Genomic DNA, 20,022 nt, shown 5'->3' on the forward strand with positions numbered 1-20,022 from the left:
TGAATATACTGTCTAGGTTGGTCATAACTTTTCTGCCAAGGAGTAAGCCTCTTTTAATTTCATGGCTGCAGTCACCATCTGCAGGGATTTTGGAGCCCAAAAAAATAAATTCTGACACTGTTTCCACTGTTTGCCCATCTATTTCCCATGAAGTGATGGGACCAGATACCATGATATTCGTTTTCTGAATGTTGAGCTTTAAGCCAACTTTTTCACTCTCCTCTTTCACTTTCATCAAGAGGCTTTTTAGCTCCTCTTCACTTTCTGCCATAAGGGTGATGTCATCTGCATATCTGAGGTTATTGATATTTCTCCCGGCAATCTTGATTCCAGCTTGTGCTTCTTCCAGCCCAGCGTTTCCATGATGTACTCTGCATATAAGTTAAATAAGCAGGGTGACAATATACAGCCTTGACGTATTCCTTTTCCTATTTGGAACCAATCTGTTGTTCCATGTCCAGTTCTAACTGTTGCTTCCTGACCTGCATACAGATTTCTCAAGAGGCAGTTAGGTGGTCTGGTATTCCCATCTCTTCCAGAATTTTCCACAGTTTATTGTGATCCACACAGTCAAAGGCTTTGGCATAGTCAATAAAGCAGAAATAGATGTTTTTCTGGAACTCTCTTGCTTTTCCCATGATCCACCGGATGTTGGCAATTTGATCTCTGGTTCCTCTGCCTTTTCTAAAACCAGCTTGAACATCAGGGAGTTCACGGTTCACATATTGCTGAAGCTTGGCTTGGAGAATTTTGAGCATTGCTTTACTAGCATGTGAGATGAGTGCAATTGTGCGGTAGTCTGAGCATTCTTTGGCATTGCCTTTCTTTGGGATTGGAATGAAAACTGACCTTTTCCAGTCCTGTGGCCACTGCTGAGTTTTCCAAACTTGCTGGCATATTGAGTGCAGCAGTTTCACAGCATCATCTTTCAGGATTTGAAACAGCTCCACTGGAATTCCATCACCTCCCCTAGCTTTGTTTGTAGTGATGCTTTCTAAGGCCCACTTGACTTCACATTCCAAGATGTCTGGCTCTGGATTAGTGATGACATCATCAGGATTATCTGGGTCATGACGATATTTTTTGTACAGTTCTTCCATGTATTCTTGCCACCTCTTCTTAATATCTTCTGCTTCTGTTAGGTCCATACCATTTCTGTCCTTTATTGAGCTCATCTTTGCATGAAATGTTCCCTTTGTATCTCTAATTTTCTTGAAGAGATCTCTAGTCTTTCCCATTCTGTTGTTTTCCTCTATTTCTTTGCATTGATCCCTGAAGAAGGCTTTCTTATCTCCTCTTGCTATTCTTTGGAACTCTGCATTCAGATGCTTATATCTTTCCTTTTCTCCTATGCTTTTCGTCTCTCTCCTCTTCACAGCTATTTGTAAGGCCTCCCCAGACAGCCATTTTGCTTTTTTGCATTTCTTTTCCATGGGGATGGTCTTGATCCCTGTTTCCTGTACAATGTCACGAACCTCATTCCATAGTTCATCAGGCACTCTATCTATCAGATCTAGGCCTTTAAATCTATTTCTCACTTCCACTGTATAATCATAAGGAATTTGATTTAGGTCATACCTGAATGGTCTAGAGGTTTTCCCTATTTTCTTCAATTTCAGTCTGAATTTGGTAATAAGGAGTTCATGATCTGAGCCACAGTCAGCTCCTGGTCTCTTTTTTGTTGACTGTATAGAGCTTCTCCATCTTTGGCTGCAAAGAATAGAATCAATCTGATTTCGGTGTTGACCATCTGGTGATGTCCATGTGTAGAGTCTTCTCTTGTGTTGTTAGAAGAGGGTGTTTGCTATGACCAGTGCATTTTCTTGGCAAAACTCTATTAGTCTTTGCCCTGCTTCATTCTGCATTCCAAGGCCAAATTTGCTGGTTACTCCAGGTGTTTCTTGACTTCCTACTTTTGCATTCCAGTCCCCTATAATGAAAAGCACATCTTTTTTGGGTGTTAGTTCTAAAAGGTCTTGTAGGTCTTCATAAAACTGTTCAACTTCAGTTTCTTCAGCATTACTGGTTGGGGCATAGACTTGGATAACTGTGATATTGAATGGTTTGCCTTGGAGACGCAGAGAGATCATTCTGTTGTTTTTGAGATTGCATACAAGTACTGCATTTTGGACTCTTTTGTTGACCATGATGGCTACTCCATTTCTTCTGAGGGATTCCTGCCCACAGTAGTAGATATAATGGTCATCTGAGTTAGATTCACCCATTCCAGTCCATTTTAGTTCGCTGATTCCTAGAATGTCGACATTCACCCTTGCCATCTCTTGTTTGACCACTTCCAATTTGCCTTGATTCATGGACCTGACATTCCAGGTTCCTATGCAATATTGCTCTTTACAGCATCATATTTTGCTCCTATCACCAGTCACATCCACAACTGGGTATTGTTTTTGCTTTGGCTCCATCCCTTTATTCTTTCTGGAGTTATTTCTCCACTGATCTCCAGTAGCATATTGGGCACCTAATGACCTGGGGAGTTCCTCTTTTGGTATCCTATCATTTTGCCTTTTCATACTGTTCATGGGTTCTCAGGGCAAGAATACTGAAGTGGTTTGCCATTCCCTTCTCCAGTGGACCACATTCTGTCAGACCTCTCCACAATGACCTGCCCGTCTTGGGTTGCCCTGCAGGCATGGCTTGATTTCATTGAGTTAGACAAGGCTGTGGTCCTAGTGTGATTAGATTGACGAGTTTTCTGTGAGTATGGTTTCAGTGTGTCTGCCCTCTGATGCCCTCTTGCAACACCTACCATCTTACTTGGGTTTCTCTTACCTTGGGTGTGGGGTATCTCTTCACGGCTGCTCCAGCAAAGCACAGCCGCTGCTCCTTACCTTGGATGAGGGGTATCTCCTCACCACCGCCCTTCCTGACCTTCAACGTGGGATAGCTCCTCTAGGCCCTCCTGTGCCTGCTCAGCCACCGCTCCCTGGGTTGCTCCTCCAGCCGCCGGCCCTGGCCTCAGGCGTGGGTGGCTCCTCCCAGCTTCCTCCCCTGGCCTCAGGCGTGGGTGGCTCCTCCCAGCTTCCTCCCCTGGCCTCAGGCGTGGGTGGCTCCTCCCAGCTTCCTCCCCTGGCCTCAGGCTTGGGGTGGCTCCTCAGGGTCACTGCCCCTGGCCTGCCTCGAGCGTGAAGTGGCTTCTCCCGGCTGCCCCTGATCTTGGACGTGGGGTGTCTCCTCCTGGCTGCCACTGACCTCAGACGCAGGGTAGCTCCTCTCGGCCGCAGCCCCTGACCTCGGACATGGGGTGGCTCCTCCTGGCAGTTCCTGCGCCGTCGCAGCCTGGCACTCTGGGCCGCTGTCCCTGACTTCGGACGTGGGGTAGCTCTCGGCTGTGCTTAGTGCGCTGGCTAAAAATCTGCCGGCCAAAGCAGAGGACATGGGTTTGATCCCTGATCCAGGAGGATTCCACATGCCACAGGGCAACTAAGCCCGTGTGCCACAACTACTGAGCCTAAATGACTAGAGTCTGTGCTTCACAAGAGGAGAAGCTACCACAATGAGAAACCCGAGCACTGCAAGGAAAAGTAGCACCCGCTCGATGCAACTAGAGAAAGCTTGCAGAACAGTGAAGACCCCAGGGCAGCCAAAAATAAATAAATGAAAACATTTAAAAAGAGTCTATCCTGATTACTTTAAAAAAAAAGAAACAGAGGGAAAGTGGGTTATCAAGCAGTATATATGATGCTAAGAACTTTTAACATAAGATCAGATCAGAGGATTAAAATGCCATTTGAATACTTAGGAATGGCGATTCAGAAAGTGAAACAGCTTCCTCAAGGTCATGCAGTTGCTAAGTAGCAGAGATTGGAACCCAGACCTCTCTGACTTCAAAGTGAAGCTTTTTCCTTTCCAGCGTTCGCCAAACTTTTTGGCACCAGGGGCCAGTTTCATGGAAGTCAATTTTTCCACAGACCAGGGTCGGGGGTTGGTTTTGGGGTGATTCAAGTGCATTACATTTATTGTACACTTTGTTTCTATTATTATTATTACATCAGCTCCACCCCAGATCACCACTCATTAGATCCCGGAGGTGGGGGACTCCTGCTTTTTACCATCTTACCTTACACCCTGGCTGTGTGATCTTGAGCCAGTTGCTTCACCTCTCTGATCCTGCATTTCCTCATCTGTAACTAAGATGATTACCTACCCCCAAAAGCTGCCCCAAGGATCCAGTGATAATGCCTATGTAAGGCAGTATATAAATGCCCGCTATCACTGTGCCCAGTATCCACAAACAGGTAGATCAGAAGGAATAAATTCTTTTGTTGGTCTGTTTAAGGCAGAAGAGAGCTCTTATTATTCCTAAAAGAGTTCTCACAGCTGGAGAAGCAGCAATATAATTCCTGCAATAAATGTGGAAGTGGGGAACCGAAAGGCAACACAACTCTCCTCCAGGCCAGCCTGTTTTTATTTGTTACCAGAATACAATTTCAGATTCGATTGTTTATTCTTCGTCTGAAGCATGAGCCTTTATCGCCCAGCTGTTGGGAACAAGAACAGAGCCGTTAAACACTGCTCCACGCCCTGGCCCTGCGCCAGCTGCCTGCCCTGCAGAGGACTCGGCACGCATGCTAGGAGCAATGCTGCTTCCTTGAACCAATTGCCCCGTGGTGCTCCCAGCCTTCCACCCCACCCCCGCCTCCCCCTGTACTGGTCCCAGAACCCGTGAGAACATGTTATCTACTGTCTGCGCTGTCACCTGTTAAATTGGTCCATCAGAGCCACTAGGTGAGCAGTTGCTGTGACATCCTGGTTGGCCCCAAGTAACGATGCTTGTGGAACAAAGCTAGTGGAGGTGATGGAATTCCAGTGGAGCTGTTTCAAATCCTGAAAGATGATGCTGTGAAACTGCTGCACTCAATATGCCAGCAAGTTTGGAAAACTCAGCAGTGGCCACAGGACTGGAAAAGGTCAGTTTTCATTCCAATCCCAAAGAAAGGCAATGCCAAAGAATGCTCAGACTACCGCACAATTGCACTCATCTCACATGCTAGTAAAGCAATGCTCAAAATTCTCCAAGCCAAGCTTCAGCAATATGTGAACCGTGAACTCCCTGATGTTCAAGCTGGTTTTAGAAAAGGCAGAGGAACCAGAGATCAAATTGCCAACATCCGGTGGATCATGGGAAAAGCAAGAGAGTTCCAGAAAAACATCTATTTCTGCTTTATTGACTATGCCAAAGCCTTTGACTGTGTGGATCACAATAAACTGTGGAAAATTCTGGAAGAGATGGGAATACCAGACCACCTAACTGCCTCTTGAGAAATCTGTATGCAGGTCAGGAAGCAACAGTTAGAACTGGACATGGAACAACAGATTGGTTCCAAATAGGAAAAGGAATACGTCAAGGCTGTATATTGTCACCCTGCTTATTTAACTTATATGCAGAGTACATCATGGAAACGCTGGGCTGGAAGAAGCACAAGCTGGAATCAAGATTGCCGGGAGAAATATCAATAACCTCAGATATGCAGATGACATCACCCTTATGGCAGAAAGTGAAGAGGAGCTAAAAAGCCTCTTGATGAAAGTGAAAGAGGAGAGTGAAAAAGTTGGCTTAAAGCTCAACATTCAGAAAACGAATATCATGGTATCTGGTCCCATCACTTCATGGGAAATAGATGGGCAAACAGTGGAAACAGTGTCAGAATTTATTTTTTTGGGCTCCAAAATCCCTGCAGATAGTGACTGCAGCCATGAAATTAAAAGAGGCTTACTCCTTGGCAGAAAAGTTATGACCAACCTAGACAGTATATTCAAAAGCAGAGACATTACTTTGCTGACTAAGGTCCATCTAGTCAAGGCTAAGGTTTTTCCAGTGGCCATGTATGGATGTGAGAATTGGACTGTGAAGAAGGCTGAGCGCCGAAGAATTGATGCTTTTGAACTGTGGTGCTGGAGAAGACTCTTGAGGGTCCCTTGGACTGCAAGGAGATCCAACCAGTCCATTCTAAAGGAGATCAACCCTGGGTGCTCTTTGGAAGGAATGATGCTAAAGCTGAAACTCCAGGACTTTGGCCATCTCGTGCGAAGAGTTGACTCATTGGAAAAGACTCTGATGCTGGGAGAGATTGAGGGCAGGAGGAGAAGGGGACAACCCAGGATGAGATGGCTGGATGGCATCACGGACTCGATGGACGTGAGTCTGAGTGAACTCCGGGAGATGGTGATGGACAGGGAGGCCTGGCGTGCTGCGATTCATGGGGTCGCAAAGAGTCGGACACGACTGAACAACTGAACTGAACTGAACTGAATGATGCTTTTCGCAGGACTCCAGCTCTGAGTTTGACTCAGCTTACCTGTTCACTGAGATTTGCTTCTGGATAAGCTCCCCCCACCCCCATGAGGAAACTGGGGGCTGTTCAGACTCACAATGCTCAGAAACCCAGGCTCTTTTTGCAGTAGAGGGAAGAGAAGAGAGGAAATAAACGTGGAGGGAACAGAGGTGGAGAAGAGACAGCACTGCCCTCGAAGAGCCTGCAATCTGCAAGGAGACAGAAAGGTGGACAGGTGAAAACAACAATGATGTCTTCTTTGATGCCTGGGATGTGCCAGGCGCTGCTCTGTGTGTGCCAGATCACTGACCACACTTTAAACCTCGCAGCAATTCCAAGAGGAAGGTGCTAGCACTGTCCCCCATTTCACAGATGAGAACACTGAGGCTAATGACCAAGATCAGGGCTTGTAAGTGGTAGAGGCAGCATGCTGGGTTTCAAGAGTCTATGTTCTTCAGCACTGCATGATAGCTTCAAGCAAATGATTAGAATACAGTGTCGGCTTAATGAGAAGGAGTTTTAAAGATTGTTCAGAGACATCACGGTGCCAACAAGGGTAGGTATAGTCAAGTTCAGTTCAGTCACTCAGTCATATGCGACTATTTGTGACCCCATGGACTGTAGCACGCCAGGCTTTCCTGTGCATCACCAACTCCCAGAACTTGCTCAAACTCATGTCCGTCGAGTTGGTGATGCCATCTAATCATCTCATCCTCTGTCGTCCCCTTTTCCCCCTGCCTTCAATCTTTCCCAGCATCAGCATCTTTTCCAAGGAGTCAGTTCTTCGCATTAGGTGGCCAAAGTATTGGGAGTTTCAGCTTCGGCATCAGTCCTTCCAATGAACATTCAGGACTGATTTCCTTTAGGATGGACTGGTTTGATCTCTTCACAGTCCAAGGGACTCTCAGGAGTCTTCCCCAACACCACAGTTCAAAAGCATCAAATGTATAGTCAAAGCTGTGGTTTTTCTAGTAGTCATGTATGGAGGTATGAATTGGATTATAAAGAAGGCTGAGTGCCGAAGAATTGATGTTTTCAAATTGTGGTGCTGGAGAAGACTTTTGAGAGTCCTTTGGACTGCAAGGAGATCAAACCAGTCCATCCTAAAGGAAATCAACCCTGAATATTCATTGAAAGGACTGATGCTGAAGTTCCCATACTTTGGCTCCCTGATGCAAAGAGCTGACTTATGGGAAAAGACCCTGATGCTGGGGAAGATTGAGGGCAGGAGAAGGGGACAACAGAGGATGAGATGGTTAGATGGCATCACTGACTGGATGGATATGAGTTTGAACAAACTCCAGGAGATGGTGAAGGACAGGGAAGCCTGCTGTGCTGAGTCCACGGGATCGCAGAGTCAGACTTGACTGAGTGACTGAACAACAACACAGGCAATCACATGTGCAAAGGCCCTGATACCAGAGAGCCTGTGCGTGGAGGAGGCAAAAAGAAAAAATAACTTGCTGCCATTGGAGCATAGGCGGAAGGAGAAGATGGGAAAGTGTGAGGGCGTGTTTGAAAGCACGGGGTCTCATTGGGCTGGAAAGAGCCCTCAATGCCAAGTCAGAACCTTGGACTGGGGCCTAGTAAGATGGGATCCACTGACTTTTAGGAAGGAAGGTGGCATGAGTGGTTTAGATTTGGAAACAGCCTCTCCGCCAGTAATGTGAAGGGTGGATTTAAGAATGGAGGAGACAGGAAGGGACAGAGAGGCTGTCCCAGGGTGCAGACTGGGGACACTCACCATCTCCTTTTATCTCCTGTTTTTGGAGGGTTTGGGGGTCCCCGAGGATCCCCTTGCTCCACGTGGGCCCATCAGCCTGAAGACGTGTGTATTGGCAGTAGCATGCTAGTATAACCAACACCTGCTTATAAACTGGATTGCAAGTCTTCCAAGGAATGAAGTTTGGCGAGTGACACTGAATCAGAACAGGACCCTGTGGTCCTTGCTCCCCCAAGTCCTCTGCCTGCCTTCTGTCTGTGGAAAGCTTTAGTCAAAGAACAAGTTTAATCAGAGAAGTGAGAACAGGTGGAAACGAAGGGAAACAGTCAAAGGGGACCAAATAATAATGACGCAGTCATTACGCATAGTCAGGGACCTTGCGTTCTTTCTCAGGGGTTATAGATAATACTCTGAGCCACATCCTGTGGGCTGTCTTACAGATACCAGAACACCAGGGTGAAGCATTCGACTACTTGATGCCCATGACGTAAGAGGCCACAATTCCGAGAACTGGCCTCAAAGAAATCGGAACAAACAGGCCCTGGAACTGAAGATAAACTGTACCTAGAACAACCAAGATGTTGCTGATCAGACTACCAATGACCAATCTGAAGGTGGATGTCAGAGCTGACTCTGCTGTTTCTACATGCAGCCCCCTCCTTCTGTCTATAAAAGCTCTTGCCCCACTGGTTGCCAGTGTGGGGAGTTGACCTCTGGACAGATGTCCACCTGCCCCCTGCCCTCCTCCACCCTCAGTGGCTGGCATCTGAAATAAACTTTCCTTTCTACCAACCTGGCTTTTAAGTGGCAAGAAGCAAGACTCCACACTCTCCTTTGGTAACAACACAAGGGACAGAGAAGCCACTGGGCCCTTAGTCGGAAAAGTCTAATGAAACAGATTTCTGGACATTTGCAGAGGGGAAATCACGTGGGCCCCACGGGGAAATCACGTGGGCCCCACGGGGAAATCACGTGGGCCCCACGGGGAAATCACGTGGGCCCCCAGGGGAAATCACGTGGGCCCCCAGGGGAAATCACACCGCTGACGAGCAGTCTGGAGGGCATTTGAGCTTCTCCTGCTTTGAGAAACCTCCTTGTCCTCCACTGAGAGTAGCTTGGTGGCAATGACCTGCCCCACCTCCCCGCCGCTGTGAAGGTGGCTGGGACTTGTCACAGAACTTCATTTTCTCAACTGTGTTTGGCCCAGGGATGGACTGTGCAGGCAAGAAGAAGAAACCAATTTCTTCTGTCACATTAGACATACGGATACCAGGTTAGAGAAGGGTCCTACTGATGACCAGCATGCCCGACCTATGGGGAGAATGAGCCTAAAAATGAAGCAATATCAAGGAAAACAGGGCCAGAGATGGAGAATGACAGTCTTGATTATACAGCCAAGCCTATGGATATAGCTCAGCCTGAAGCCTATGAGATTTATCTGCAACTCACATACATCTCTTCCCAGCAGTGCTGACAAATTGGAATTGAATCTCATCAGCTTATTCCTGGTGACAAAGGATAAGATGATTGGGATGGCATCACTGACTCAATGGGCATGCATTCGAGCAAACTCCAGGAGAGAGTGAAGCGCAGGGAAGCTTGGTGTGCTGCAGTCCACGGGGTCAGAAATAGTCAGACACGACTTGGTGACTGAACAACAACAAGCCCTCTTGGAGTCAAGATCTAGCATGTGAGTTAGACTACGTCAGATTCTCATAAACCTAAAGTAGGGGTGGGTGGCTTCTAAGTAAAACCTAAGTCTTATTACCAAAAGAGAGAGAAATTGTTTGGGGGAAGGCAAAAGATAATAGATGTATTCTACAACCTCTTGCAATACAAATGTTAAGATGACATCCATTTTTTTCAAATGCATTGGTCCTAGAGCTGGGTTGTTTAGAGAATAATTCCACCAAGGCTAGGGCTCTTGGGGTGGGAGGTACCTGGGAAGTGACCCTCTTCATTTCAATCTCTGTTCTTAACCCCATCTCCTGGTCACTCTGCCCTACCAAAAGCCACTGGGTCAGATAAAATCCCAAATTTTGTTTCTGTGAGCCGGAGACCTCTGCCTCCAAGTTCTCATGACTACGCCCTCACATTAGCATTCATGAACTCAAACTGTCAGGGAGTCTCGGGTAATTAGAAGCAATATACAAATGCTAATTAGCACTCTAGCAGCTCCCCAAGGATGCCACAGGCAGAGACCCAAGCCCTGTGTGTGTGTGTTTCCAGGATTCCTTGAATTCCAACAGCTAAGATGCCTTTATGAAGCTTCTCGTTGAAGAAAGAACTCAGAGACAGCAGAGCATTGTTTCAAGGCATTGACCTTTCCATATGATGCACTTACACGTCAACCTCAACTCTGCCACTTACGAATGCTATCTATACACATTGACAAATTCCTTTATCGCCCCACGTCTCAGTTTTCTTCTCTATAAAATGGGAATGATAACCATCTCTATTTAAACACTGTTTTATTGTTGTTGCTGTTGTTCAGTCACCAAATCATTTCCAACCCTTTGTGACCCCATGGACTGTAGCACGCTAGGCTTCCGTGTCCGTCACCATCTCCCAGAGTTTGCTCAAGTTCATGTCCATTGACTCAGTGATGCCGTCCAGCCATCTCATCTTCTACTGCCCTTTTTTCCTTCTGCCTTCAATTTTCCCCAGCATCAGGGTCTTTCCCAATAAGTCAGCTCTTCATATCAGGTAGCCAAAATACTGGAGCTTCAGCTTCAGCACGAGTCCTTCCAAAAAGTATCCAGGGTTGATTTCCTTTAAGATTGATTGGTTTGATCTCCTTGCAGTCCCAGGGACTCTCAAGTCTTCTCCAGCCCCACAGTTTGAAAGCATCAATTCTTTGGGACTCAGGCTTCAGTGCCCAAATCTCTCATCTGCACATGACTACTGGAAAGACCATAGCTTTGACTATATGGACCTTTGTAGGCAAAGTGATGTTTTTGCCTTTTAACACACTGTCAGGTTTTTGTCATAGCTTTCCTGCCAAGAAGCAATCATCTTCTGTTTTCATTATGTGAATGAAATGAGGAATGCAATGTGTGAAATATTTGGCACATAACAAGTGCTCAATAAGTGAGTTTTGTATGTGTAATACACATGGGGGAAATATAGGAGGTCAGACGTGAAAACCAGGGTACAGATGCCTCTTGGTCCCCTCCATTCCCATCCCCACTGTTTGGAGCAGTCACACCTCGCGTGTGGATCAGCGCAGTGTTCTCCTGTCTGGCTGTGGTTCCTTCCCCCTCTTTTCCCTCCACATTGTTCTGTGTTAGTTTCCAAGGATTGCGGTAACAAATTGGCATAAAATCAGGAGCTTCAAAGAACGTAAATGCATTGTCTCATGGCTCTGGAGGCGAGAAGTGGGAAAGAAGTTGCTGGCAGGACTGGTTGCCCTGGAGGTTCTGAGGGACAATGCACCCACGCTGCCTGCCTGGCTCTGGGGGTTGCTGGCCCTGGCGGTCCTGGCTGAAGATGCATCTTCCATCTCTGCCCCATCTTCACACGGCCTCCTCCTCTCCTTCTTGTGTCTCCTTGTCTGTCTGTCTCATCTCCCTCCAGGCTGTGCCCTTGTAAGGACCCCTGTCATTGCATTTAGGTCCTACCCCTGTAATCCAGGGTGATCTCATCTTGAGACCTTTTCTTTTTTAATCAGTTGCTTTGGATGGCATCACCGACTCAATGGACATGAGTGTGAGCCAACTCCAGGAGACAGTGAGGGACAGGGAAGACTCGTGTGCTGCAGTCCCTGGAGCTGCAAAGAGTGGGACACAACTGAGTGACTGAACAACAATGGACAACATCATAGTTGCTTTACAATGTTGTGTTGGTTTCTGCTGTATAGCAAAGTGAAGCAGCTGTATGTATACATGTATCCCCTCTTTGTTTTTATTTTTCTGCCTGCCCCTTTGAAGTCTGTGCACCAAAGGAGAGTTCCTCAGTCTCCATCTTCCCACAAAGCCTTTGCCGTTCCTCCCCTACCGCATCATCTCTCTCTCTTCCTAAGTCTGGGTGGCTTCCTTTTTTACCCTCCCCTTACACCACTAACTGATTTATTTGGGAGGCAGGAGTATGGTACCACACAGGGGTAAACAAGGACTCAGGATTAGACCCCTTGGGTCCACCATATCTCCTCTCCTTACTCAGTGTGATCCTGGGCAGCTCAACTTCCAAAGCTCAATTAGAAACACGTAGAAGAATCTACTCATGGGGTTGCATGATTGACTTGCTAATTTTTGTAACACGGGGACAGGGTCTGGTTCACAGCAAGGGTCCAATGTATGCCTATTTTGTATGAGCCTGGATGAGCTGCTTATCTTGCAATAATAAACAGCCCTGAAATGAGAGTAACTCTGGGGCTTAAAACAAATGTTTCTCTCTCCCACATGCTGCATGCCCACTGAAAGGTAGGAGAAGGGTTCTATGCATTTTAATCACTTTAGGGTCCCAGATTGATGGGCAAGCATCACATTGAAGAGAGCAGGGGGTCTTACCAGGCAAATGAATAGTCCAGATCAGACATGCTCCTAACTCACTGGCCAGAAAGAGTCACACAATCCCACTGGGAGGCCAGGAGAAAAGCTCGCAAGAACTTTAAGGGGGAGACACCCACCTGTGCGTGCTCATCTGTTCTGCTGTGAACAGAACCTCATTTCACCTTGAGGAAGAATACATCTTCATCATCTTTTGTCGTCAACAGCACCAGATCACAGTGCCCAGTGTGAGGTAGGGGTCTCCCTGGTGGCTCAGATGGTAAAGAATCTGCCTGTAATGCGGGAGACCTGGGTTCAATCCCTGGGTTGGGAAGATCCCCTGGAGAAGGGAATGGCAACCCACTCCAGTATTCTTGCCTGGAGACTCCCATGGACAGAGGAGCCTGGCGGGTCACTAAGAGTCAGACGCAGCTGAGCGACTAAGCACAGCCCAGCACTGTGAGGTAGAACTTAAGAACAAGATGTTGGAGAGCCTAATTTAAAAATAGGACAGTTTCAAAGCACCAGAAAAAAAAAAAAAAAAGACATGATCCTCTTTGTAATATAATCTGAGGAGACAAATTTCCATCCACACTCAAATATTTTCCCTGTTCACCTGTTACCATGTCTCACATTTCTGCTGTTAACTTGATCCATTACAGTCTTTGGAGGAGCATTTGTAACAGTCCAAGAAGCAGCAGGCAGTTTGCTGTGGGCTCCAAGGCATCAGACTGCCTGGACAGGGTAAGATATTCACTAGGGCGCTGTTTACTCTCTGAGTAAATTTAACCAGCATTTTCTCAGCTCACTGCCAGGCAGTACACTCAAAGCCTAGTTGGTTCTAACATGGTCACAGTCCACAAAGAACTCACCATTTAGGAATCTTAGCATGGCAGGCAGAGCCTAGAGAATGCAACCAAAGATGGATACTTTAAAAAACAAAAAAAAACAAAAAAACTAGGTGGTTATATATCGGTCTTCCCTGGTGGTTCAGTTGGTAAAGAACCCACATGCAAATGCAGGAAACCCGGGTCTGATCCCTGGGTGGGGAAAATCCCCTGGAAAAGGACAGGGCAACCCACTCCATTTCCTTCTCCAGGGGATCTTCCCCACCCACGGATCGAACCTGTGTCTCTTGTGTCTCCTGCATTGGCAGGAAGGTTCTTTACCACTGATGCCACCTGGGAAGCCCACAGTCACCATCACAGTTATATATTAATTTTATTTTACAGATTTTCATATATTTTCAAAATGTCAACAGAATAATTAAATGTGAATTTTAAATCTTAACATGTTACTTTTATTCAAATTAGATACTAATTTCTCTGCTTTAGTCAGGCTAAGGTTCTTGAGAAGACAGATACTTTTGAAATAGGAAATAATACTTTTGTTGTTCAGTCACTCAATCATGTCCGACTCTTTCTGATCCCACGGTCTGCAGCACGCCAGGCTTCCCTGTCCTTCACCATTTCCCAGAGTTTGCTCAAACTCATGTCCGTTGCAGAGAAGGCAATGGCAACCCACTCCAGTACTCTTGCCTGGAAAATCCCATGGACGGAGGAGCCTGGTAGGCTGTAGTCCATGGGGTCACTGAGTCAGACACAAGTGAAGCGACTTAGCAGCAGCATGTCCATTGAGTCGGTGATGCCATCCAACCATCTCATCCTCTGTCATCCCCTTCTCCTTCTCCCTTCAATATTTCCCAGCATCAGGATCTTTTCCAGTGAGTTGGATCTTCGCATCAGGTGGCCAAACTGTTGGAGCTTCAGCTGCAGTCCTTCTCATGAATATTCAGGGTTGATTTCCTTTAGGACGGACTGGTTTGATCTCCTTGCAGTCCAAGGGACTCTCAAGAGTCTTCCCAGACTGGCTGGATCTCCTTTTAGTCCAAGGGACTCTCAAGAGCCTTCTCCAGCATCACAGTTCCAAAGCATCAATTCTTCGGTGCTCAGCCTTCTTTATGGTCCAACTCTCACATCCATATGTGACTATTAGAGAAACCATGGCTTTGACTATATGCTATGGGCAGATAATTATTAGTGGGCAGAAGTAATATTGACCACTAATAATTATAACTTGCTTACTGGGTGCTTGGCTGAGGAAACACAGATTCAGAAGATTTTACCCTCTAAGCAGCCCTAGGAGAATAGAGACTAGCATTTCCTTTCAAAATGGGCAGATGGAAAAGGATTTCCATTGCTCCTTCTCTGGATGGGTCTTTGTGGGAGATGTTAGTATATCACCAGGACTCAAACATGTGGAGTAAGAAGACAGAGACAATGACAGCAATAGAGTTTTCTGGAGGTGGTTCTGTTAGAAATCCCGCCTCTGTCACTTACGGGCAGTGTGACCTTGGAAGATTGCTTAACCTGCCTGTGCTCCAGAGCCTTCACTGGTTAACGTGGCTCCTGAGACCTCATGCACAGGGACCTGGTGTTGGGTGGGTCCCCAGGCATCGCCCTCCATCTCCTTTTGCTCCCTTTTCTCTAAGTAGGAAGTGTAGAAGCTGGACCTAGGAAAGAACTGATGCTTTCAAACTGTGGTGCTGGAGAAGACTTTAGAGAGTCTCTCGCAAATCAAGGAGATCAAACCAGTCCATCCTACAGGAAATCAACCCTGAATATTCACTGGAAGGACTGATGCTGAAGTTGAAGCTCCAATATTTTGACCACCTGATGTGAAGAGCCGACTCATTGGAAAAGACCCTGATGCTGGGAAAGATTGAAGGCAGGAGGAGAAGGGGACAACAGAGGATGAGGTGGTTGGATGGCATCACCGACTCGATGGACATGAGTTTGAACAAACTCTGGGAGACAGTGAAGGACAGAGGAGTCTGGTATGCCACAGTCCATGGGGCAGAGTACAGCGACTCTGAGCAGGCTCCCAGCTGATAACTAAGACAATTCTGAATGAATGAGAAATTTCTTTGAGTGGAAATTTTTAAAAATTTATTTTTAAGACAATTTTCAAATAAGTTGAAGCAATTACTTTCCCGAGCCAACCAATAGTACCGACTAGGACTGGGAAGGGAAGAGAGAAAGTTTTAGAAAATGCAGCAATTAAACTCCATTAAAAGCCGGCATGTGCATTTTTCATATGCGGAGAAAGTAAGTCCAAGAGTGGATCTGTGAGCAAGGCTGGGCTCCAGCATCTTGGGGTGTTGGAATGAAAATCCTGCAAAGGGCAGAGAATGTGCTCAGCAGCACAGAACAATCTTGCCTCGAGCAACACACAGCTCTGTGTGCGATTGTTTGGGACTTGGCAGCAAAGACCAGTGGAAATAATCCTTTGGAAAGGGAGAGGATCAGAAAGATGTGTGGAAAAATGTAGACAAAAGAAGGGAGCAAATGGGACAAGAGGAAGACGGAGGGGAAGGGGCCAGTTTTTTTTTTTTTTCCTGCCTCATGCGGCTTTGCTGGTTTGTGGTAAATGAGTTTCTAATGATGTTTTTTAAAAGTGGGTCTTATTTACTGGGGCTGATCCAATGCCTGCTGCTCCTTGGGTTGTATGCTGGGGAAAACAGAGGAGGGAGGAGAGAGACGATGTGAACCCTGAGATGTTGGTGTCTTAGTCCCTCTGGGTAGGACCCCAGGCCATCGCTTCCCTTTCCCCATTCTCTGCACCGGCCTCTGCTATAAGCCAGCAATTCTGACCTCAGAGGGTCGTGGTCCTCTGTGGGAGGGAGACACAATCAGGTCGTGAAACTCCTGTGTAAAAAGTGTTTCTTTGGGTGCTCCCTGTGAGCCAAGCAAGGTCTTTTTTGAATGAGCCAACAGAAGAAGGAATGAATGAGTTAATGGAGCACTTGGCGTTCTGTGCGTCCAGCAAGAGAGCACTCCCAGCTTGGGGTGGAGAGAAGGAAAGTCAAAAGACTTCCTGGAGGAGGTGATACGGGAGGAATCAGGAAAAGAAGACGTAAAGGGGAAATCTGAGGCCGAAGGGAGGGCTTGAGTTGAGTGCACGAGGGCTGTCAGAAGACTTCCTTTGTGGGCCAGTGGTGAAGAATCTGCCTTCCGACGCAAGGGGCGTGGGTTTGACCAGAGAGCTGAGATCACACAGGGGCCACAGGGCAGCGAAGCCCACGTGGCACAACTAGAGAATGTCTGTGCGCAGCAACGAAGAACCTGCACAAGCAAAATTAAAAACAAAAACAAAAGCACACATTCCAGTCCTGAGTTTCAGGTCACTGGGTTTAGAAGGAGGGTTTTAGAGGCAGGCGTGGAAATGATAGGGCTTCCCTGGTGGTTCAGCAGTGAAGAATCCACCAGCGATGCAGAAGTCGCAGGAGAGACAGGTTCGATCCCTGGGTTGGGAAGACCCGCTGGAGGTGGGCATGGCAACCCATGCCAGTATTCTTGCCTGGAGAATCCCAACGACAGAGGAGCCTGGTGGGCTGCAGTCCATGGGGTTGAAAAGAGTCGGACACGGCTTATGTGACTAACACACTCAGAGCAACGGTTGGTTATCTCAGCTGCAGTGGGGGCGGGTGCTCCTGGAATCCAGGGGAGGCGGGTCAGGGATGCTCCCCAGCCTCCTACAATGCACAAGACAGCTCTCCTCCCAAGCCTTGCTGTATGTTGATCTTCAGCGGACCACTTCCATTTCCTCCTCACCATACCCCCATGAGGTGGAGCATTTATCCCCATTTCTCAGACAAGAAAAAGAAGGCTCTGAGCGCTTCAGTCACTTGCCTAAGATCACACAACGGCTTTGAGGCAGAGTGGGGACTGGCACCCGAGCAGCCCAGCTCCAGCTCCTTGCTGATAACCACAGGCGAGAAATCCATTGGCCCGACTGTAAAGTCTTCAGATGCCGTGTTACAGAGCTTGGGCTTGTACCTCTAATGCGACACACGAGTATTTTTCATCTACAGACTTTCCACCTTCTCACTAGGGTACTTTCTCTCGAAGAACCAAGTACTGAAGGTGAAATAAAATTCCCATTTGTGAGCAGAGACAAAGGATCTGCCATCGCATCCATTATATACCACGCCGTCCTCTGCCCCACGTCAGGCAAGCTCTAACCTGTTACTAAATATATCTTTAAGAGCAATTGCCCTGCTTTATTCGGAAAGAACCTTCACATATAATTAACGGAAGTCTGCTAGATGGCTTCAGATCTGCCCTGGTCTGCAGCAGGAATGCCAAGCCCAGTGAGGTCTGTTACTCTGGGACTTCCTTAAAACTCTAATCATGCGCACAGTGATTCATCTGCAGCTCTTCGAGGAGACAAGGTATTCTCAGCGCGCACGGCTCAGCGCTGCTTTTCCTGCTAATGAAGTCAGCCAGCCGCTGCCCCTGAACTGCGTGGGCTGCCTCAGCTCGGAGGAGAGGCAGCTGCCTCTGGCCTCAGGACGTGGGAGCATTTGCAAGCCGAAGACTCGAAAACAGGAATTTGGGACCCCGATCACCCCTGCAGCGCTTAATTGGAGCCGAACTGTCTCAGGCTAATAATACCCCTGGACTTCACCAGAGCCTGGCGAGGCAGGCATTAACTCACCCGGGGTTACAGGTGGAGAAAGTGATGCTCAGAGAATCCAAGGTGCAAATTTCAGAGCCAGAAGGCAAACTTGGGCACTTCCCTTAGCACAGGGTTTCATGAAGTAATAACTCTGCACTTATTTGTTCAGCGATTTCAGACCCAAAGCCACTCTGCATCCTACAGAGCACAGTGCCTTGGTTCAGGATAAAGACTGAACATCACACAAAGCAAACATCACAGACAAACAGCCCCTGTAAGGAGGCCCTTGACTGAATTCATTCATTTTTCTCTAAACAGTTGTAATGTGGTGTCCCTCTGAAGCTCATTAAGAACAGAAGCTCTGGAGAGAGTCCTGTTTGGGTTTGTATCCTGGCTCTGACTCTCCCAGGCTGTGTTACACAGGGCAAGTGAGTTTACCTCTCTGAGCTTCTGTTCTGTTGCCTATAAAATGGGGATAATAACACCCACTTGACTGAATCGCTTTGCCAGTAAATGAGCCCAGTGGGCAGGACATTTGTTTTAATAACTTTTAATACACATTTGAGGTGGTCATTTAATTCTCCAGTCATGTTTTTTAGGCTCTTACATACTCATTTCAGCACTAACAAGTTTTATTTTCTCTTTGATAGTTGAAGAAAGTTGGGCTCAGAGAGGTGAAGCAGCTTGCCTGAAGACACACAGCGGGAAGGTGGCATGGCTGGTATTTGAATGCAGAGCAATCAAACTCCAAGTTTGTCTCTTTCTGAGGTACCTTGATGCCTTTTAGAAGGATTTGAGAATCTGGAATTTTGATTCCAAGTTTTAGAATGTTTTGCAGGGAGGAAAGGGGAAGAGAATATTTTAAATGGATGAGAAGTAGAAGAGGAGAAATCTGTTTTTTCGAAAGTGAGTGCTGCCGGGTCAGAGTTTGAAGAAAGTTGATTCTGCTCTCGCCCTGTTGTGTCTGGGGTTGTACTCTCTTGAGGCAGTGAGTGCATCACAGAAAATTCCTTTTCTGATGGGAAAGGATTATAAAGCAAGAATAAAAGGACTGGCAAGATGAAAACTATAGTACATATTTCCAGGAATGAAACACTGATATGCAGTGGAGGAAAACAGGTTGAGGTTTTAAATGGCTGGTCTATAGGCACTTGTACCCAGAATATATAAAAAACTCTTTCAAGTCAATAACAAGAAGATAAACACCCTGATTTGGGGACTTCCCAAGTGGCTTGGTGGTAAATAGCCCAGTTACCAATGCAGGAGACATGGGTTGGATCTCTGGGTCAGGAAGATCCCCTGGAGAAGGGAATGGCAACCCACTCCAGTATTCTTGCCTGGAAAATCCCATGAACAGAGGAGCCTGGCAGGCTATAGCCCATGAGGTCACAAAAGAGTTGGACTCGACTAAACAACAACAAACACCTTGATTAAAGAACCCTTATCGGTCAATAGGCAGAAGATAAACTACTTGATTTAAGAATTGGCATAACATTTAAATAGACATTTCTCCAAAGATGACATATAGATGGCTAATAAGCACGTCGAAAGATACTCAGCATCATCAGCCATCAGTTCAGTTCAGTTCAGTCGCTCAGTCGTGTCCGACTCTTTGCGACCCCATGAATCGCAGCACGCCAGGCCTCCCTGTCCATCACCATCTCCCGGAGTTCACTCAGACTCAAGTCCATCGAGTCAGTGATTCCATCCAGTGATCTTATCCTCTGTCGTCCCCTTCCCCTCCTGCCCCCAATCCCTCCCAGCATCAAAGTCTTCTCCAATGAGTCAACTCTTCGCACGAGATGGCCAAAGTACTGGAGTTTCAGCTTTAGCATCATTCCTTCCAAAGAAATCCCAAGGCTGATCTCCTTCAGAATGGACTGGTTGGATCTCCTTGCAGTCCAAGGGACTCTCAAGAGTCTTCTCCAACACCACAGTTCAAAAGCATCAATTCTTCGGCGCTCAGCCTTCTTCACAGTCCAACTCTCACATCCATACATGACCACAGGAAAAACCATAGCCTTGACTAGACGGACCTTAGTCGGCAAAGTAATGTCTC

The sequence above is a fragment of the Ovis canadensis genome, chromosome 24 (genome assembly GCF_042477335.2).
Source record: "Ovis canadensis isolate MfBH-ARS-UI-01 breed Bighorn chromosome 24, ARS-UI_OviCan_v2, whole genome shotgun sequence".
Classification (NCBI taxonomy): Eukaryota; Metazoa; Chordata; class Mammalia; order Artiodactyla; family Bovidae; genus Ovis; species Ovis canadensis.